This window comes from Pseudophryne corroboree, unplaced genomic scaffold (genome assembly GCF_028390025.1).
Source record: "Pseudophryne corroboree isolate aPseCor3 unplaced genomic scaffold, aPseCor3.hap2 scaffold_623, whole genome shotgun sequence".
Lineage (NCBI taxonomy): Eukaryota > Metazoa > Chordata > Amphibia > Anura > Myobatrachidae > Pseudophryne > Pseudophryne corroboree.
Window position 1 is genome coordinate 226,151 of NW_026970219.1, and position 22,644 is coordinate 248,794.

Genomic DNA, 22,644 nt, shown 5'->3' on the forward strand with positions numbered 1-22,644 from the left:
TTTAAAGAAAACTATACTGTCAATATACTATTAAAACAAATTAAAATGGTAAAAGTTATTGTACTTTAAGTAAAAATAAAAGAGCAAAAATATCAATCCCAGTTTTGATTACTTAAATTAACAAAAAAAATGCATATAGCAAAGGATAGTTTCAATCTGCCTACCTCTGGGTTATGGGTCCAGCATGCTTCCATTGCAGTACTCTGCTGCCCATGTAAGTGCAAGAGATCCTGAAGCACTCACTCATCATGGGAAAGTACCAATGTGTTTATTCGTTGGTTGATGGAAGAAACATCTTACAAAAACTCTCCAGATTATTGATTTTTTAATGTTTTTCTAGGAAACGTTCTAGATGTATGCTTATTAGCCTTTGTCAGTATGTACTTTTTGCAAAGTGTCTCTGTGGCGCAATCGGTTAGTGTGTTTGGCTGTTAACCAAAAGGTTGGTGGTTCAATCCCACCCAGGGATGTAATTAACCTTGTGATCAGATTTTGGTGATATTTAAGTAGACAAGTCAAAATTTCAAACCTCCTCTTATGGTGTAGGGTACATGGCCTTCTCTGATGTAATCAGAGTTAGATTTGATTCAGTGATTTTATAAAAAACAGCTAGGAAGCACAATTTAGCAGTGGGTTGCAGAGAAAAAAAATTTGCTGGCAGAAAAATCCAATCGAGTGATTAAACAGCTCTTCATTTTCTGGCTTTATTTTTATGCTAACAAATTTGTTCTCTGAAAAGTGTCCACAAAGCCAAGTCTCTGATTAACACCTTTGTAAGGATGGTTTTTCACCTATTACTAAATTAAACTTGCTTCATTGGAAAGGCAGCAAGATGCATCCTCATTTCAATGTCTACTGAAATAATACAAGTTGACACCAGGAAACATTAACGCCACTGCATCCTTGCTGCTTTCTCATGTGGAAGTCTGTTTAATGTGAAAACAAGGTGATATCTAATTAGCACACAGGTAAGGAATTAAGAAAATCTTTATTTAAGGGTGAAGATGTTTCTCACAAAATTGTTGACCCAATGCATCATTGAAATTCAAGCTGGAAAGATGATTTTAATATATCACTTGTACATTTTGTATTGCTCTTCTGGTGACAATGTAGTTTGTTTTTGTCAATTACCATTTTAATAATAGGGTAAAGAAAATGAAGTGGATTTTTGAAAGAAAACAATACTGTCAATATACTATTAAAACAAATTAAAATGGTAAAAGTTATTGTACTTTAAGTAAAAATAAAAGAGACAAAATATCAATCCGAGTTTTGGATTACTTTAATTAACAAAAAAAAATGCATATAGCAGAGGATAGTTTCAATCTGCCTACCTCTGGGTTATGGGCCCAGCATGCTTCCATTGCAGTACTCTGCTGCACATGTAAGTGCAAGAGATCCTGAAGCACTCACTCATCATGGGAAAGTACCAATGTGTTTCTTCGTTGGTTGATGGAAGAAACATCTTACAAAAACTCTCCAGATAATTGACATTTTAAAGTTTTTCTAGGAAACGTTTTAGATGAATGCTTATTAGCCTTTGTCAGTATGAACTTTTGCAAAGTGTCTCTGTGGCGCAATCAGTTAGTATGTACGGCTATTAACCAAAAGGTTGGTGGTTCAATCCCACCAATTGACCTTGTTATCAGATTTTGGTGATATTTAAGTAGACAAGTCAAATTTCATACCCCCTGTTATGGTGTAGGGTACCTGGCCTTCTCTGATGTAATCAGAGTTAGATTTGATTCAGTGATTTTATAAAAACATCTAGGAAGCACAATTTAGCAGTGGGTTGCAGAGAAAAAGAAATATGCTGGCAAAAAAATCAAATTGCGTGATTAAACAGCTCTTCATTTTCTGGCTTTATTTTTATGCTAACAAATTTGTTCTCTGAAAAGTGTCCACAAAGCCAAGTCTCTGATTAACACCTTTGTAGGGATGGTTTTTCACCTATTACTAAATTAAACTTGCTTCATTGGAAAGGCAGCAAGATGCATCCTCATTTCAATGTCTACTGAAATAATACAAGTTGACACCAGGAAACATTAACGCCACTGCATCCTTGCTGCTTTCTCATGTGGAAGTCTGTTTAATGTGAAAACAAGGTGATATCTAATTAGCACACAGGTAAGAAATTCCGAAAATCTTTATTTAAGGGTGAAGATGTTTCTCACAAAATTGTTGCCCCAATGCATCTTTGAAATTCAAGCTGGAAAGATGATTTTAATATATCACTTGTACATTTTGTATTGCTCTTCTGGTGACAATGTAGTTTTTTTTGTCAATTACCATTTTAATAATAGGGTAAAGAAAATTAAGCGGATTTTTGAAAGAAAACTATACTGTCAATATACTATTAAAACAAATTAAAATGGTAAAAGTTATTGTACTTTAAGTAAAAATAAAAGAGCAAAAATATCAATCCCAGTTTTGATTACTTAAATTAACAAAAAAAAATGCATATAACAAAGGATAGTTTCAATCTGCCTACCTCTGGGTTATGGGTCCAGCATGCTTCCATTGCAGTACTCTGCTGCACATGTAAGTGCAAGAGATCCTGAAGCACTCACTCATCATGGGAAAGTACCAATGTGTTTATTCATTGGTTGATGGAAGAAACATCTTACAAAAACTCTCCAGATTATTGATTTTTTAATGTTTTTCTAGGAAACGTTCTAGATGTATGCTTATTAGCCTTTGTCAGTATGTACTGTTTGCAAAGTGTCTCTGTGGCGCAATCGGTTAGTGTGTTCGGCTATTAACCAAAAGGTTGGTGGTTCAATCCCACCCAGGGACGTAATTAACCTTGTGATCAGATTTTGGTGATATTTAAGTAGACAAGTCAAAATTTCAAACCTCCTCTTATGGTGTAGGGTACATGGCCTTCTCTGATGTAATCAGAGTTAGATTTGATTCAGTGATTTTATAAAAAACAGCTAGGAAGCACAATTTAGCAGTGGGTTGCAGAGAAAAAAAATATGCTGGCAGAAAAATCCAATCGAGTGATTAAACAGCTCTTCATTTTCTGGCTTTATTTTTATGCTAACAAATTTGTTCTCTGAAAAGTGTCCACAAAGCCAAGTCTCTGATTAACACCTTTGTAAGGATGGTTTTTCACCTATTACTAAATTAAACTTGCTTCATTGGAAAGGCAGCAAGATGCATCCTCATTTCAATGTCTACTGAAATAATACAAGTTGACACCAGGAAACATTAACGCCACTGCATCCTTGCTGCTTTCTCATGTGGAAGTCTGTTTAATGTGAAAACAAGGTGATATCTAATTAGCACACAGGTAAGGAATTAAGAAAATCTTTATTTAAGGGTGAAGATGTTTCTCACAAAATTGTTGACCCAATGCATCATTGAAATTCAAGCTGGAAAGATGATTTTAATATATCACTTGTACATTTTGTATTGCTCTTCTGGTGACAATGTAGTTTGTTTTTGTCAATTACCATTTTAATAATAGGGTAAAGAAAATTAAGTGGATTTTTGAAAGAAAACAATACTGTCAATATACTATTAAAACAAATTAAAATGGTAAAAGTTATTGTACTTTAAGTAAAAATAAAAGAGACAAAATATCAATCCCAGTTTTGGATTACTTTAATTAACAAAAAAAAAATGCATATAGCAGAGGATAGTTTCAATCTGCCTACCTCTGGGTTATGGGCCCAGCATGCTTCCATTGCAGTACTCTGCTGCACATGTAAGTTCAAGAGATCCTGAAGCACTCACTCATCATGGGAAAGTACCAATGTGTTTCTTCGTTGGTTGATGGAAGAAACATCTTACAAAAACTCTCCAGATTATTGACTTTTTAAAGTTTTGCTAGGAAACGTTTTAGATGAATGCTTATTAGCCTTTGTCAGTATGGAAATTTGCAAAGTGTCTCTGTGGCGCAATCAGTTAGTATGTACGGCTTTTAACCAAAAGGTTGGTGGTTTAATCCCACCTAGGGACCTAATTGACCTTGTTATCAGATTTTGGTGATCTTTAAGTAGACAAGTCAAAATTTCAAACCCCCTGTTAAGGTGTAGGGTACTTGGCCTTCTCTGATGTAATCAGAGTTAGATTTGATTCAGTGATTTTATAAAAACAGCTAGGAAGCACAATTTAGCAGTGGGTTGCAGAGAAAAAAAATATGCTGGCAGAAAAATCCAATTGAGTGATTAAACAGCTCTTTATTTTCTGGCTTTATTTTTATGCTAACAAATTTGTTCTCTGAAAAGTGTCCACAAAGCCAAGTCTCTGATTAACACCTTTGTAAGGATGGTTTTTCACCTATTACTAAATTAAACTTGCTTCATTGGAAAGGCAGCAAGATGCATCCTCATTTCAATGTCTACTGAAATAATACAGGTTGACACCAGGAAACATTAACGCCACTGCATCCTTGCTGCTTTCTCATGTAAAAGTCTGTTTAATATGAAAACAAGGTGATATCTAATTAGCACACAGGTAAGGAATTAAGAAAATCTTTATTTAAGGGTGAAGATGTTTCTCACAAAATCGTTGCCCCAATGCATCATTGAAATTCAAGCTGGAAAGATGATTTTAATATATCACTTGTACATTTTGTATTGCTCTTCTGGTGACAATGTAGTTTGTTTTTGTCAATTACCATTTTAATAATAGGGTAAAGAAAATGAAGTGGATTTTTGAAAGAAAACAATACTGTCAATATACTATTAAAACAAATTAAAATGGTAAAAGTTATTGTACTTTAAGTAAAAATAAAAGAGCCAAAATATCAATCCCAGTTTTGGATTACTTTAATTAACAAAAAAAAATGCATATAGCAGAGGATAGTTTCAATCTGCCTACCTCTGGGTTATGGGCCCAGCATGCTTCCATTGCAGTACTCTGCTGCACATGTAAGTGCAAGAGATCCTGAAGCACTCACTCATCATGGGAAAGTACCAATGTGTTTCTTCGTTGGTTGATGGAAGAAACATCTTACAAAAACTCTCCAGATTATTGACTTTTTAAAGTTTTTCTAGGAAACGTTTTAGATGAATGCTTATTAGCCTTTGTCAGTATGAACTTTTGCAAAGTGTCTCTGTGGCGCAATCAGTTAGTATGTACGGCTATTAACCAAAAGGTTGGTGGTTCAATCCCACCCAGGGACCTAATTGACCTTGTTATCAGATTTTGGTGATCTTTAAGTAGACAAGTCAAATTTCATACCCCCTGTTATGGTGTAGGGTACCTGGCCTTCTCTGATGTAATCAGAGTTAGATTTGATTCAGTGATTTTATAAAAACATCTAGGAAGCACAATTTAGCAGTGGGTTGCAGAGAAAAAGAAATATGCTGGCAAAAAAATCAAATTGCGTGATTAAACAGCTCTTCATTTTCTGGCTTTATTTTTATGCTAACAAATTTGTTCTCTGAAAAGTGTCCACAAAGCCAAGTCTCTGATTAACACCTTTGTAGGGATGGTTTTTCACCTATTACTAAATTAAACTTGCTTCATTGGAAAGGCAGCAAGATGCATCCTCATTTCAATGTCTACTGAAATAATACAGGTTGACACCAGGAAACATTAACGCCACTGCATCCTTGCTGCTTTCTCATGTGGAAGTCTGTTTAATGTGAAAACAAGGTGATATCTAATTAGCACACAGGTAAGAAATTACGAAAATCTTTATTTAAGGGTGAATATGTTTCTCACAAAATTGTTGCCCCAATGCATCATTGAAATTCAAGCTGGAAAGATGATTTTAATATATCACTTGTACATTTTGTATTGCTCTTCTGGTGACAATGTAGTTTTTTTTGTCAATTACCATTTTAATAATAGGGTAAAGAAAATTAAGTGGATTTTTGAAAGAAAACTATACTGTCAATATACTATTAAAACAAATTAAAATGGTAAAAGTTATTGTACTTTAAGTAAAAATAAAAGAGCAAAAATATCAATCCCAGTTTTGATTACTTAAATTAACAAAAAAAAATGCATATAGCAAAGGATAGTTTCAATCTGCCTACCTCTGGGTTATGGGTCCAGCATGCTTCCATTGCAGTACTCTGCTGCACATGTAAGTGCAAGAGATCCTGAAGCACTCCCTCATCATGGGAAAGTACCAATGTGTTTATTCATTGGTTGATGGAAGAAACATCTTACAAAAACTCTCCAGATTATTGATTTTTTAATATTTTTCTAGGAAACGTTCTAGATGTATGCTTATTAGCCTTTGTTAGTATGTACTGTTTGCAAAGTGTCTTGGTGGCGCAATCGGTTAGTGTGTTCGGCTATTAACCAAAAGGTCGGTGGTTCAATCCCACCCAGGGACGTAATTGACCTTGTGATCAGATTTTGGTGATATTTAAGTAGACAAGTCAAAATTTCAAACCCCCTCTTATTGTGTAGGGTACCTGGCCTTCTCTGATGTAATCAGAGTTAGATTTGATTCAGTGATTTTATAAAAAACAGCTAGGAAGCACAATTTAGCAGTGGGTTGCAGAGAAAAAAAATATGCTGGCAGAAAAATCCAATTGAGTGATTAAACAGCTCTTCATTTTCTGGAATTTATTTTTATGCTAACAAATTTGTTCTCTGAAAAGTGTCCACAAAGCCAAGTCTCTGATTAACACCTTTGTAAGGATGGTTTTTCACCTATTACTAAATTAAACTTGCTTCATTGGAAAGGCAGCAAGATGCATCCTCATTTCAATGTCTACTGAAATAATACAGGTTGACACCAGGAAACATTAACGCCACTGCATCTTTGCTGCTTTCTCACATGGAAGTCTGTTTAATGTGAAAACAAGGTGATATCTAATTAGCACACAGGTAAGGAATTATGAAAATCTTTATTTAAGGGTGAAGATGTTTCTCACAAAATTGTTGCCCCAATGCATCATTGAAATTCAAGCTGGAAAGATGATTTTAATATATCACTTGTACATTTTGTATTGCTCTTCTGGTGACAATGTAGTTTTTTTGTCAATTACCATTTTAATAACAGGGTAAAGAAAATTAAGTGGATTTTTGAAAGAAAACTATACTGTCAATATACTATTAAAACAAATTAAAATGGTAAAAGTTATTGTACTTTAAGTAAAAATAAAAGAGCAAAAATATCAATCCCAGTTTTGATTACTTAAATTAACAAAAAAAATGCATATAGCAAAGGATAGTTTCAATCTGCCTACCTCTGGGTTATGGGTCCAGCATGCTTCCATTGCAGTACTCTGCTGCCCATGTAAGTGCAAGAGATCCTGAAGCACTCACTCATCATGGGAAAGTACCAATGTGTTTATTCGTTGGTTGATGGAAGAAACATCTTACAAAAACTCTCCAGATTATTGATTTTTTAATGTTTTTCTAGGAAACGTTCTAGATGTATGCTTATTAGCCTTTGTCAGTATATACTTTTTGCAAAGTGTCTCTGTGGCGCAATCGGTTAGTGTGTTTGGCTGTTAACCAAAAGGTTGGTGGTTCAATCCCACCCAGGGACGTAATTAACCTTGTGATCAGATTTTGGTGATATTTAAGTAGACAAGTCAAAATTTCAAACCTCCTCTTATGGTGTAGGGTACATGGCCTTCTCTGATGTAATCAGAGTTAGATTTGATTCAGTGATTTTATAAAAAACAGCTAGGAAGCACAATTTAGCAGTGGGTTGCAGAGAAAAAAAATATGCTGGCAGAAAAATCCAATCGAGTGATTAAACAGCTCTTCATTTTCTGGCTTTATTTTTATGCTAACAAATTTGTTCTCTGAAAAGTGTCCACAAAGCCAAGTCTCTGATTAACACCTTTGTAAGGATGGTTTTTCACCTATTACTAAATTAAACTTGCTTCATTGGAAAGGCAGCAAGATGCATCCTCATTTCAATGTCTACTGAAATAATACAAGTTGACACCAGGAAACATTAACGCCACTGCATCCTTGCTGCTTTCTCATGTGGAAGTCTGTTTAATGTGAAAACAAGGTGATATCTAATTAGCACACAGGTAAGGAATTAAGAAAATCTTTATTTAAGGGTGAAGATGTTTCTCACAAAATTGTTGACCCAATGCATCATTGAAATTCAAGCTGGAAAGATGATTTTAATATATCACTTGTACATTTTGTATTGCTCTTCTGGTGACAATGTAGTTTGTTTTTGTCAATTACCATTTTAATAATAGGGTAAAGAAAATGAAGTGGATTTTTGAAAGAAAACAATACTGTCAATATACTATTAAAACAAATTAAAATGGTAAAAGTTATTGTACTTTAAGTAAAAATAAAAGAGACAAAATATCAATCCCAGTTTTGGATTACTTTAATTAACAAAAAAAAATGCATATAGCAGAGGATAGTTTCAATCTGCCTACCTCTGGGTTATGGGCCCAGCATGCTTCCATTGCAGTACTCTGCTGCACATGTAAGTGCAAGAGATCCTGAAGCACTCACTCATCATGGGAAAGTACCAATGTGTTTCTTCGTTGGTTGATGGAAGAAACATCTTACAAAAACTCTCCAGATTATTGACATTTTAAAGTTTTTCTAGGAAACGTTTTAGATGAATGCTTATTAGCCTTTGTCAGTATGGAAATTTGCAAAGTGTCTCTGTGGCGCAATCAGTTAGTATGTATGGCTTTTAACCAAAAGGTTGGTGGTTTAATCCCACCCAGGGACCTAATTGACCTTGTTATCAGATTTTGGTGATCTTTAAGTAGACAAGTCAAAATTTCAAACCCCCTGTTATGGTGTAGGGTACTTGGCCTTCTCTGATGTAATCAGAGTTAGATTTGATTCAGTGATTTTATAAAAACAGCTAGGAAGCACAATTTAGCAGTGGGTTGCAGAGAAAAAAAATATGCTGGCAGAAAAATCCAATTGAGTGATTAAACAGCTCTTTATTTTCTTGCTTTATTTTTATGCTAACAAATTTGTTCTCTGAAAAGTGTCCACAAAGCCAAGTCTCTGATTAACACCTTTGTAAGGATGGTTTTTCACCTATTACTAAATTAAACTTGCTTCATTGGAAAGGCAGCAAGATGCATCCTCATTTCAATGTCTACTGAAATAATACAGGTTGACACCAGGAAACATTAACGCCACTGCATCCTTGCTGCTTTCTCATGTAAAAGTCTGTTTAATATGAAAACAAGGTGATATCTAATTAGCACACAGGTAAGGAATTAAGAAAATCTTTATTTAAGGGTGAAGATGTTTCTCACAAAATCGTTGCCCCAATGCATCATTGAAATTCAAGCTGGAAAGATGATTTTAATATATCACTTGTACATTTTGTATTGCTCTTCTGGTGACAATGTAGTTTTTTTTGTCAATTACCATTTTAATAATAGGGTAAAGAAAATTAAGTGGATTTTTGAAAGAAAACTATACTGTCAATATACTATTAAAACAAATTAAAATGGTAAAAGTTATTGTACTTTAAGTAAAAATAAAAGAGCAAAAATATCAATCCCAGTTTTGATTACTTAAATTAACAAAAAAAATGCATATAGCAAAGGATAGTTTCAATCTGCCTACCTCTGGGTTATGGGTCCAGCATGCTTCCATTGCAGTACTCTGCTGCACATGTAAGTGCAAGAGATCCTGAAGCACTCACTCATCATGGGAAAGTACCAATGTGTTTATTCATTGGTTGATGGAAGAAACATCTTACAAAAACTCTCCAGATTATTGATTTTTTAATATTTTTCTAGGAAACGTTCTAGATGTATGCTTATTAGCCTTTGTCAGTATGTACTGTTTACAAAGTGTCTCGGTGGCGCAATCGGTTAGTGTGTTCGGCTATAAACCAAAAGGTTGGTGGTTCAATCCCACCCAGGGACGTAATTGACCTTGTGATCAGATTTTGGTGATATTTAAGTAGACAAGTCAAAATTTCAAACCCCCTCTTATTGTGTAGGGTACCTGGCCTTCTCTGATGTAATCAGAGTTAGATTTGATTCAGTGATTTTATAAAAAACAGCTAGGAAGCACAATTTAGCAGTGGGTTGCAGAGAAAAAAAATATGCTGGCAGAAAAATCCAATCGAGTGATTAAACAGCTCTTCATTTTCTGGCTTTATTTTTATGCTAACAAATTTGTTCTCTGAAAAGTGTCCACAAAGCCAAGTCTCTGATTAACACCTTTGTAAGGATGGTTTTTCACCTATTACTAAATTAAACTTGCTTCATTGGAAAGGCAGCAAGATGCATCCTCATTTCAATGTCTACTGAAATAATACAAGTTGACACCAGGAAACATTAACGCCACTGCATCCTTGCTGCTTTCTCATGTGGAAGTCTGTTTAATGTGAAAACAAGGTGATATCTAATTAGCACACAGGTAAGGAATTAAGAAAATCTTTATTTAAGGGTGAAGATGTTTCTCACAAAATTGTTGACCCAATGCATCATTGAAATTCAAGCTGGAAAGATGATTTTAATATATCACTTGTACATTTTGTATTGCTCTTCTGGTGACAATGTAGTTTGTTTTTGTCAATTACCATTTTAATAATAGGGTAAAGAAAATGAAGTGGATTTTTGAAAGAAAACAATACTGTCAATATACTATTAAAACAAATTAAAATGGTAAAAGTTATTGTACTTTAAGTAAAAATAAAAGAGCCAAAATATCAATCCCAGTTTTGGATTACTTTAATTAACAAAAAAAAAAAGCATACAGCAGAGGATAGTTTCAATCTGCCTACCTCTGGGTTATGGGTCCAGCATGCTTCCATTGCAGTACTCTGCTGCACATGTAAGTGCAAGAGATCCTGAAGCACTCACTCATCATGGGAAAGTACCAATGTGTTTCTTCGTTGGTTGATGGAAGAAACATCTTACAAAAACTCTCCAGATTATTGACTTTTTAAAGTTTTGCTAGGAAACGTTTTAGATGAATGCTTATTAGCCTTTGTCAGTATGGACTTTTGCAAAGTGTCTCTGTGGCGCAATCAGTTAGTATGTACGGCTATTAACCAAAAGGTTGGTGGTTCAATCCCACCCAGGGACCTAATTTCTTTGTTATCAGATTTTGGTGATCTTTAAGTAGACAAGTCAAAATTTCAAACCCCCTGTTATGGTGTAGGGTACTTGGCCTTCTCTGATGTAATCAGAGTTAGATTTGATTCAGTGATTTTATAAAAACAGCTTGGAAGCACAATTTAGCAGTGGGTTGCAGAGAAAAAAAATATGCTGGCAGAAAAATCCAATTGAGTGATTAAACAGTTTTTTATTTTCTGGCTTTATTTTTATGCTAACAAATTTGTTCTCTGAAAAGTGTCCACAAAGCCAAGTCTCTGATTAACACCTTTGTAAGGATGGTTTTTCACCTATTACTAAATTAAACTTGCTTCATTGGAAAGGCAGCAAGATGCATCCTCATTTCAATGTCTACTGAAATAATACAGGTTGACACCAGGAAACATTAACGCCACTGCATCCTTGCTGCTTTCTCATGTGGAAGTCTGTTTAATGTGAAAACAAGGTGATATCTAATTAGCACACAGGTAAGGAATTAAGAAAATCGTTATTTAAGGGTGAAGATGTTTCTCACAAAATCGTTGCCCCAATGCATCATTGAAATTATAGCTGGAAAGATGATTTTAATATATCACTTGTACATTTTGTATTGCTCTTCTGGTGACAATGTAGTTTGTTTTTGTCAATTACCATTTTAATAATAGGGTAAAGAAAATGAAGTGGATTTTTGAAAGAAAACAATACTGTCAATATACTATTAAAACAAATTAAAATGGTAAAAGTTATTGTACTTTAAGTAAAAATAAAAGAGACAAAATATCAATCCCAGTTTTGGATTACTTTAATTAACAAACAAAAAAATGCATATAGCAGAGGATAGTTTCAATCTGCCTACCTCTGGGTTATGGGCCCAGCATGCTTCCATTGCAGTACTCTGCTGCACATGTAAGTGCAAGAGATCCTGAAGCACTCACTCATCATGGGAAAGTACCAATGTGTTTCTTCGTTGGTTGATGGAAGAAACATCTTACAAAAACTCTCCAGATTATTGACTTTTTAAAGTTTTTCTAGGAAACGTTTTAGATGAATGCTTATTAGCCTTTGTCAGTATGAACTTTTGCAAAGTGTCTCTGTGGCGCAATCAGTTAGTATGTACGGCTATTAACCAAAAGGTTGTTGGTTCAATCCCACCCAGGGACCTAATTGACCTTGTTATCAGATTTTGGTGATCTTTAAGTAGACAAGTCAAATTTCATACCCCCTGTTATGGTGTAGGGTACCTGGCCTTCTCTGATGTAATCAGAGTTAGATTTGATTCAGTGATTTTATAAAAACATCTAGGAAGCACAATTTAGCAGTGGGTTGCAGAGAAAAAGAAATATGCTGGCAAAAAAATCAAATTGCGTGATTAAACAGCTCTTCATTTTCTGGCTTTATTTTTATGCTAACAAATTTGTTCTCTGAAAAGTGTCCACAAAGCCAAGTCTCTGATTAACACCTTTGTAGGGATGGTTTTTCACCTATTACTAAATTAAACTTGCTTCATTGGAAAGGCAGCAAGATGCATCCTCATTTCAATGTCTACTGAAATAATACAGGTTGACACCAGGAAACATTAACGCCACTGCATCCTTGCTGCTTTCTCATGTGGAAGTCTGTTTAATGTGAAAACAAGGTGATATCTAATTAGCACACAGGTAAGAAATTACGAAAATCTTTATTTAAGGGTGAAGATGTTTCTCACAAAATTGTTGCCCCAATGCATCATTGAAATTCAAGCTGGAAAGATGATTTTAATATATCACTTGTACATTTTGTATTGCTCTTCTGGTGACAATGTAGTTTTTTTTGTCAATTACCATTTTAATAATAGGGTAAAGAAAATTAAGTGGATTTTTGAAAGAAAACTATACTGTCAATATACTATTAAAACAAATTAAAATGGTAAAAGTTATTGTACTTTAAGTAAAAATAAAAGAGCAAAAATATCAATCCCAGTTTTGATTACTTAAATTAACCAAAAAAATGCATATAGCAAAGGATAGTTTCAATCTGCCTACCTCTGGGTTATGGGTCCAGCATGCTTCCATTGCAGTACTCTGCTGCACATGTAAGTGCAAGAGATCCTGAAGCACTCCCTCATCATGGGAAAGTACCAATGTGTTTATTCATTGGTTGATGGAAGAAACATCTTACAAAAACTCTCCAGATTATTGATTTTTTAATATTTTTCTAGGAAACGTTCTAGATGTATGCTTATTAGCCTTTGTCAGTATGTACTGTTTGCAAAGTGTCTCGGTGGCGCAATCGGTTAGTGTGTTCGGCTATTAACCAAAAGGTTGGTGGTTCAATCCCACCCAGGGACGTAATTGACCTTGTGATCAGATTTTGGTGATATTTAAGTAGACAAGTCAAAATTTCAAACCCCCTCTTATTGTGTAGGGTACCTGGCCTTCTCTGATGTAATCAGAGTTAGATTTGATTCAGTGATTTTATAAAAAAACAGCTAGGAAGCACAATTTAGCAGTGGGTTGCAGAGAAAAAAAATATGCTGGCAGAAAAATCCAATTGAGTGATTAAACAGCTCTTCATTTTCTGGAATTTATTTTTATGCTAACAAATTTGTTCTCTGAAAAGTGTCCACAAAGCCAAGTCTCTGATTAACACCTTTGTAAGGATGGTTTTTCACCTATTACTAAATTAAACTTGCTTCATTGGAAAGGCAGCAAGATGCATCCTCATTTCAATGTCTACTGAAATAATACAGGTTGACACCAGGAAACATTAACGCCACTGCATCTTTGCTGCTTTCTCACATGGAAGTCTGTTTAATGTGAAAACAAGGTGATATCTAATTAGCACACAGGTAAGGAATTACGAAAATCTTTATTTAAGGGTGAAGATGTTTCTCACAAAATTGTTGCCCCAATGCATCATTGAAATTCAAGCTGGAAAGATGATTTTAATATATCACTTGTACATTTTGTATTGCTCTTCTGGTGACAATGTAGTTTTTTTGTCAATTACCATTTTAATAACAGGGTAAAGAAAATTAAGTGGATTTTTGAAAGAAAACTATACTGTCAATATACTATTAAAACAAATTAAAATGGTAAAAGTTATTGTACTTTAAGTAAAAATAAAAGAGCAAAAATATCAATCCCAGTTTTGATTACTTAAATTAACAAAAAAAATGCATATAGCAAAGGATAGTTTCAATCTGCCTACCTCTGGGTTATGGGTCCAGCATGCTTCCATTGCAGTACTCTGCTGCCCATGTAAGTGCAAGAGATCCTGAAGCACTCACTCATCATGGGAAAGTACCAATGTGTTTATTCGTTGGTTGATGGAAGAAACATCTTACAAAAACTCTCCAGATTATTGATTTTTTAATGTTTTTCTAGGAAACGTTCTAGATGTATGCTTATTAGCCTTTGTCAGTATGTACTTTTTGAAAAGTGTCTCTGTGGCGCAATCGGTTAGTGTGTTTGGCTGTTAACCAAAAGGTTGGTGGTTCAATCCCACCCAGGGATGTAATTAACCTTGTGATCAGATTTTGGTGATATTTAAGTAGACAAGTCAAAATTTCAAACCTCCTCTTATGGTGTAGGGTACATGGCCTTCTCTGATGTAATCAGAGTTAGATTTGATTCAGTGATTTTATAAAAAACAGCTAGGAAGCACAATTTAGCAGTGGGTTGCAGAGAAAAAAAATTTGCTGGCAGAAAAATCCAATCGAGTGATTAAACAGCTCTTCATTTTCTGGCTTTATTTTTATGCTAACAAATTTGTTCTCTGAAAAGTGTCCACAAAGCCAAGTCTCTGATTAACACCTTTGTAAGGATGGTTTTTCACCTATTACTAAATTAAACTTGCTTCATTGGAAAGGCAGCAAGATGCATCCTCATTTCAATGTCTACTGAAATAATACAAGTTGACACCAGGAAACATTAACTCCACTGCATCCTTGCTACTTTCTCATGTGGAAGTCTGTTTAATGTGAAAACAAGGTGATATCTAATTAGCACACAGGTAAGGAATTAAGAAAATCTTTATTTAAGGGTGAAGATGTTTCTCACAAAATTGTTGACCCAATGCATCATTGAAATTCAAGCTGGAAAGATGATTTTAATATATCACTTGTACATTTTGTATTGCTCTTCTGGTGACAATGTAGTTTGTTTTTGTCAATTACCATTTTAATAATAGGGTAAAGAAAATGAAGTGGATTTTTGAAAGAAAACAATACTGTCAATATACTATTAAAACAAATTAAAATGGTAAAAGTTATTGTACTTTAAGTAAAAATAAAAGAGACAAAATATCAATCCGAGTTTTGGATTACTTTAATTAACAAAAAAAAATGCATATAGCAGAGGATAGTTTCAATCTGCCTACCTCTGGGTTATGGGCCCAGCATGCTTCCATTGCAGTACTCTGCTGCACATGTAAGTGCAAGAGATCCTGAAGCACTCACTCATCATGGGAAAGTACCAATGTGTTTCTTCGTTGGTTGATGGAAGAAACATCTTACAAAAACTCTCCAGATAATTGACATTTTAAAGTTTTTCTAGGAAACGTTTTAGATGAATGCTTATTAGCCTTTGTCAGTATGAACTTTTGCAAAGTGTCTCTGTGGCGCAATCAGTTAGTATGTACGGCTATTAACCAAAAGGTTGGTGGTTCAATCCCACCAATTGACCTTGTTATCAGATTTTGGTGATATTTAAGTAGACAAGTCAAATTTCATACCCCCTGTTATGGTGTAGGGTACCTGGCCTTCTCTGATGTAATCAGAGTTAGATTTGATTCAGTGATTTTATAAAAACATCTAGGAAGCACAATTTAGCAGTGGGTTGCAGAGAAAAAGAAATATGCTGGCAAAAAAATCAAATTGCGTGATTAAACAGCTCTTCATTTTCTGGCTTTATTTTTATGCTAACAAATTTGTTCTCTGAAAAGTGTCCACAAAGCCAAGTCTCTGATTAACACCTTTGTAGGGATGGTTTTTCACCTATTACTAAATTAAACTTGCTTCATTGGAAAGGCAGCAAGATGCATCCTCATTTCAATGTCTACTGAAATAATACAAGTTGACACCAGGAAACATTAACGCCACTGCATCCTTGCTGCTTTCTCATGTGGAAGTCTGTTTAATGTGAAAACAAGGTGATATCTAATTAGCACACAGGTAAGAAATTCCGAAAATCTTTATTTAAGGGTGAAGATGTTTCTCACAAAATTGTTGCCCCAATGCATCTTTGAAATTCAAGCTGGAAAGATGATTTTAATATATCACTTGTACATTTTGTATTGCTCTTCTGGTGACAATGTAGTTTTTTTTGTCAATTACCATTTTAATAATAGGGTAAAGAAAATTAAGCGGATTTTTGAAAGAAAACTATACTGTCAATATACTATTAAAACAAATTAAAATGGTAAAAGTTATTGTACTTTAAGTAAAAATAAAAGAGCAAAAATATCAATCCCAGTTTTGATTACTTAAATTAACAAAAAAAAATGCATATAACAAAGGATAGTTTCAATCTGCCTACCTCTGGGTTATGGGTCCAGCATGCTTCCATTGCAGTACTCTGCTGCACATGTAAGTGCAAGAGATCCTGAAGCACTCACTCATCATGGGAAAGTACCAATGTGTTTATTCATTGGTTGATGGAAGAAACATCTTACAAAAACTCTCCAGATTATTGATTTTTTAATGTTTTTCTAGGAAACGTTCTAGATGTATGCTTATTAGCCTTTGTCAGTATGTACTGTTTGCAAAGTGTCTCTGTGGCGCAATCGGTTAGTGTGTTCGGCTATTAACCAAAAGGTTGGTGGTTCAATCCCACCCAGGGACGTAATTAACCTTGTGATCAGATTTTGGTGATATTTAAGTAGACAAGTCAAAATTTCAAACCTCCTCTTATGGTGTAGGGTACATGGCCTTCTCTGATGTAATCAGAGTTAGATTTGATTCAGTGATTTTATAAAAAACAGCTAGGAAGCACAATTTAGCAGTGGGTTGCAGAGAAAAAAAATATGCTGGCAGAAAAATCCAATCGAGTGATTAAACAGCTCTTCATTTTCTGGCTTTATTTTTATGCTAACAAATTTGTTCTCTGAAAAGTGTCCACAAAGCCAAGTCTCTGATTAACACCTTTGTAAGGATGGTTTTTCACCTATTACTAAATTAAACTTGCTTCATTGGAAAGGCAGCAAGATGCATCCTCATTTCAATGTCTACTGAAATAATACAAGTTGACACCAGGAAACATTAACGCCACTGCATCCTTGCTGCTTTCTCATGTGGAAGTCTGTTTAATGTGAAAACAAGGTGATATCTAATTAGCACACAGGTAAGGAATTAAGAAAATCTTTATTTAAGGGTGAAGATGTTTCTCACAAAATTGTTGACCCAATGCATCATTGAAATTCAAGCTGGAAAGATGATTTTAATATATCACTTGTACATTTTGTATTGCTCTTCTGGTGACAATGTAGTTTGTTTTTGTCAATTACCATTTTAATAATAGGGTAAAGAAAATTAAGTGGATTTTTGAAAGAAAACAATACTGTCAATATACTATTAAAACAAATTAAAATGGTAAAAGTTATTGTACTTTAAGTAAAAATAAAAGAGACAAAATATCAATCCCAGTTTTGGATTACTTTAATTAACAAAAAAAAAATGCATATAGCAGAGGATAGTTTCAATCTGCCTACCTCTGGGTTATGGGCCCAGCATGCTTCCATTGCAGTACTCTGCTGCACATGTAAGTTCAAGAGATCCTGAAGCACTCACTCATCATGGGAAAGTACCAATGTGTTTCTTCGTTGGTTGATGGAAGAAACATCTTACAAAAACTCTCCAGATTATTGACTTTTTAAAGTTTTTCTAGGAAACGTTTTAGATGAATGCTTATTAGCCTTTGTCAGTATGGACGTTTGCAAAGTGTCTCTGTGGCGCAATCAGTTAGTGTGTACGGCTATTAACCAAAAGGTTGGTGGTTCAATTCCACCCAGGGACCTAATTGACCTTGTTATCAGATTTTGGTTATCTTTAAGTAGACAAGTCAAATTTCATACCCCCTGTTATGGTGTGGGGTACCTGGCCTTCTCTGATGTAATCAGAGTTAGATTTGATTCAGTGATTTTATAAAAACATCTAGGAAGCACAATTTAGCAGTGGGTTGCAGAGAAAAAGAAATATGCTGGCAAAAAAATCAAATTGCGTGATTAAACAGCTCTTCATTTTCTGGCTTTATTTTTATGCTAACAAATTTGTTCTCTGAAAAGTGTCCACAAAGCCAAGTCTCTGATTAACACCTTTGTAGGGATGGTTTTTCACCTATTACTAAATTAAACTTGCTTCATTGGAAAGGCAGCAAGATGCATCCTCATTTCAATGTCTACTGAAATAATACAGGTTGACACCAGGAAACATTAACGCCACTGCATCCTTGCTGCTTTCTCATGTGGAAGTCTGTTTAATGTGAAAACAAGGTGATATCTAATTAGCACACAGGTAATGAATTAAGAAAATCTTTATTTAAGGGTGAAGATGTTTCTCACAAAATCGTTGCCCCAATGCATCATTGAAATTCAAGCTGGAAAGATGATTTTAATATATCACTTGTACATTTTGTATTGCTCTTCTGGTGACAATGTAGTTTGTTTTTGTCAATTACCATTTTAATAATAGGGTAAAGAAAATGAAGTGGATTTTTGAAAGAAAACAATACTGTCAATATACTATTAAAACAAATTAAAATGGTAAAAGTTATTGTACTTTAAGTAAAAATAAAAGAGCCAAAATATCAATCCCAGTTTTGGATTACTTTAATTAACAAAAAAAAAAGCATACAGCAGAGGATAGTTTCAATCTGCCTACCTCTGGGTTATGGGTCCAGCATGCTTCCATTGCAGTACTCTGCTGCACATGTAAGTGCAAGAGATCCTGAAGCACTCACTCATCATGGGAAAGTACCAATGTGTTTCTTCGTTGGTTGATGGAAGAAACATCTTACAAAAACTCTCCAGATTATTGACTTTTTAAAGTTTTGCTAGGAAACGTTTTAGATGAATGCTTATTAGCCTTTGTCAGTATGGAAATTTGCAAAGTGTCTCTGTGGCGCAATCAGTTAGTATGTACGGCTTTTAACCAAAAGGTTGGTGGTTTAATCCCACCTAGGGACCTAATTGACCTTGTTATCAGATTTTGGTGATCTTTAAGTAGACAAGTCAAAATTTCAAACCCCCTGTTATGGTGTAGGGTACTTGGCCTTCTCTGATGTAATCAGAGTTAGATTTGATTCAGTGATTTTATAAAAACAGCTAGGAAGCACAATTTAGCAGTGGGTTGCAGAGAAAAAAAATATGCTGGCAGAAAAATCCAATTGAGTGATTAAACAGCTCTTTATTTTCTGGCTTTATTTTTATGCTAACAAATTTGTTCTCTGAAAAGTGTCCACAAAGCCAAGTCTCTGATTAACACCTTTGTAAGGATGGTTTTTCACCTATTACTAAATTAAACTTGCTTCATTGGAAAGGCAGCAAGATGCATCCTCATTTCAATGTCTACTGAAATAATACAGGTTGACACCAGGAAACATTAACGCCACTGCATCCTTGCTGCTTTCTCATGTAAAAGTCTGTTTAATATGAAAACAAGGTGATATCTAATTAGCACACAGGTAAGGAATTAAGAAAATCTTTATTTAAGGGTGAAGATGTTTCTCACAAAATCGTTGCCCCAATGCATCATTGAAATTCAAGCTGGAAAGATGATTTTAATATATCACTTGTACATTTTGTATTGCTCTTCTGGTGACAATGTAGTTTGTTTTTGTCAATTACCATTTTAATAATAGGGTAAAGAAAATTAAGTGGATTTTTGAAAGAAAACAATACTGTCAATATACTATTAAAACAAATTAAAATGGTAAAAGTTATTGTACTTTAAGTAAAAATAAAAGAGCCAAAATATCAATCCCAGTTTTGGATTACTTTAATTAACAAAAAAAAATGCATATAGCAGAGGATAGTTTCAATCTGCCTACCTCTGGGTTATGGGCCCAGCATGCTTCCATTGCAGTACTCTGCTGCACATGTAAGTGCAAGAGATCCTGAAGCACTCACTCATCATGGGAAAGTACCAATGTGTTTCTTCGTTGGTTGATGGAAGAAACATCTTACAAAAACTCTCCAGATTATTGACTTTTTAAAGTTTTTCTAGGAAACGTTTTAGATGAATGCTTATTAGCCTTTGTCAGTATGAACTTTTGCAAAGTGTCTCTGTGGCGCAATCAGTTAGTATGTACGGCTATTAACCAAAAGGTTGGTGGTTCAATCCCACCCAGGGACCTAATTGACCTTGTTATCAGATTTTGGTGATCTTTAAGTAGACAAGTCAAATTTCATACCCCCTGTTATGGTGTAGGGTACCTGGCCTTCTCTGATGTAATCAGAGTTAGATTTGATTCAGTGATTTTATAAAAACATCTAGGAAGCACAATTTAGCAGTGGGTTGCAGAGAAAAAGAAATATGCTGGCAAAAAAATCAAATTGCGTGATTAAACAGCTCTTCATTTTCTGGCTTTATTTTTATGCTAACAAATTTGTTCTCTGAAAAGTGTCCACAAAGCCAAGTCTCTGATTAACACCTTTGTAGGGATGGTTTTTCACCTATTACTAAATTAAACTTGCTTCATTGGAAAGGCAGCAAGATGCATCCTCATTTCAATGTCTACTGAAATAATACAGGTTGACACCAGGAAACATTAACGCCACTGCATCCTTGCTGCTTTCTCATGTGGAAGTCTGTTTAATGTGAAAACAAGGTGATATCTAATTAGCACACAGGTAAGAAATTACGAAAATCTTTATTTAAGGGTGAATATGTTTCTCACAAAATTGTTGCCCCAATGCATCATTGAAATTCAAGCTGGAAAGATGATTTTAATATATCACTTGTACATTTTGTATTGCTCTTCTGGTGACAATGTAGTTTTTTTTGTCAATTACCATTTTAATAATAGGGTAAAGAAAATTAAGTGGATTTTTGAAAGAAAACTATACTGTCAATATACTATTAAAACAAATTAAAATGGTAAAAGTTATTGTACTTTAAGTAAAAATAAAAGAGCAAAAATATCAATCCCAGTTTTGATTACTTAAATTAACAAAAAAAAATGCATATAGCAAAGGATAGTTTCAATCTGCCTACCTCTGGGTTATGGGTCCAGCATGCTTCCATTGCAGTACTCTGCTGCACATGTAAGTGCAAGAGATCCTGAAGCACTCCCTCATCATGGGAAAGTACCAATGTGTTTATTCATTGGTTGATGGAAGAAACATCTTACAAAAACTCTCCAGATTATTGATTTTTTAATATTTTTCTAGGAAACGTTCTAGATGTATGCTTATTAGCCTTTGTTAGTATGTACTGTTTGCAAAGTGTCTTGGTGGCGCAATCGGTTAGTGTGTTCGGCTATTAACCAAAAGGTCGGTGGTTCAATCCCACCCAGGGACGTAATTGACCTTGTGATCAGATTTTGGTGATATTTAAGTAGACAAGTCAAAATTTCAAACCCCCTCTTATTGTGTAGGGTACCTGGCCTTCTCTGATGTAATCAGAGTTAGATTTGATTCAGTGATTTTATAAAAAACAGCTAGGAAGCACAATTTAGCAGTGGGTTGCAGAGAAAAAAAATATGCTGGCAGAAAAATCCAATTGAGTGATTAAACAGCTCTTCATTTTCTGGAATTTATTTTTATGCTAACAAATTTGTTCTCTGAAAAGTGTCCACAAAGCCAAGTCTCTGATTAACACCTTTGTAAGGATGGTTTTTCACCTATTACTAAATTAAACTTGCTTCATTGGAAAGGCAGCAAGATGCATCCTCATTTCAATGTCTACTGAAATAATACAGGTTGACACCAGGAAACATTAACGCCACTGCATCTTTGCTGCTTTCTCACATGGAGGTCTGTTTAATGTGAAAACAAGGTGATATCTAATTAGCACACAGGTAAGGAATTACGAAAATCTTTATTTAAGGGTGAAGATGTTTCTCACAAAATTGTTGCCCCAATGCATCATTGAAATTCAAGCTGGAAAGATGATTTTAATATATCACTTGTACATTTTGTATTGCTCTTCTGGTGACAATGTAGTTTTTTTGTCAATTACCATTTTAATAACAGGGTAAAGAAAATTAAGTGGATTTTTGAAAGAAAACTATACTGTCAATATACTATTAAAACAAATTAAAATGGTAAAAGTTATTGTACTTTAAGTAAAAATAAAAGAGCAAAAATATCAATCCCAGTTTTGATTACTTAAATTAACCAAAAAAATGCATATAGCAAAGGATAGTTTCAATCTGCCTACCTCTGGGTTATGGGTCCAGCATGCTTCCATTGCAGTACTCTGCTGCCCATGTAAGTGCAAGAGATCCTGAAGCACTCACTCATCATGGGAAAGTACCAATGTGTTTATTCGTTGGTTGATGGAAGAAACATCTTACAAAAACTCTCCAGATTATTGATTTTTTAATGTTTTTCTAGGAAACGTTCTAGATGTATGCTTATTAGCCTTTGTCAGTATGTACTTTTTGCAAAGTGTCTCTGTGGCGCAATCGGTTAGTGTGTTTGGCTGTTAACCAAAAGGTTGGTGGTTCAATCCCACCCAGGGACG

The 22,644-nt window shown here is 34.5% G+C and overlaps 3 non-coding genes across 3 annotated transcripts; all 3 read left to right on the top strand.

Annotated features, from left to right (window-relative positions):
* The first annotated feature begins 7,395 nt into the window (after positions 1-7,395).
* Positions 7,396-7,469, top strand: TRNAN-GUU (transfer RNA asparagine (anticodon GUU)). Its single transcript has one exon. It is a non-coding gene; the product is annotated as a tRNA-Asn (tRNA).
* Positions 7,470-9,730: 2,261 nt separating this feature from the next.
* Positions 9,731-9,804, top strand: TRNAY-AUA (transfer RNA tyrosine (anticodon AUA)). Its single transcript has one exon. It is a non-coding gene; the product is annotated as a tRNA-Tyr (tRNA).
* A 12,766-nt stretch (positions 9,805-22,570) lies between these two features.
* Positions 22,571-22,644, top strand: TRNAN-GUU (transfer RNA asparagine (anticodon GUU)). The gene has a single exon. It is a non-coding gene; the product is annotated as a tRNA-Asn (tRNA).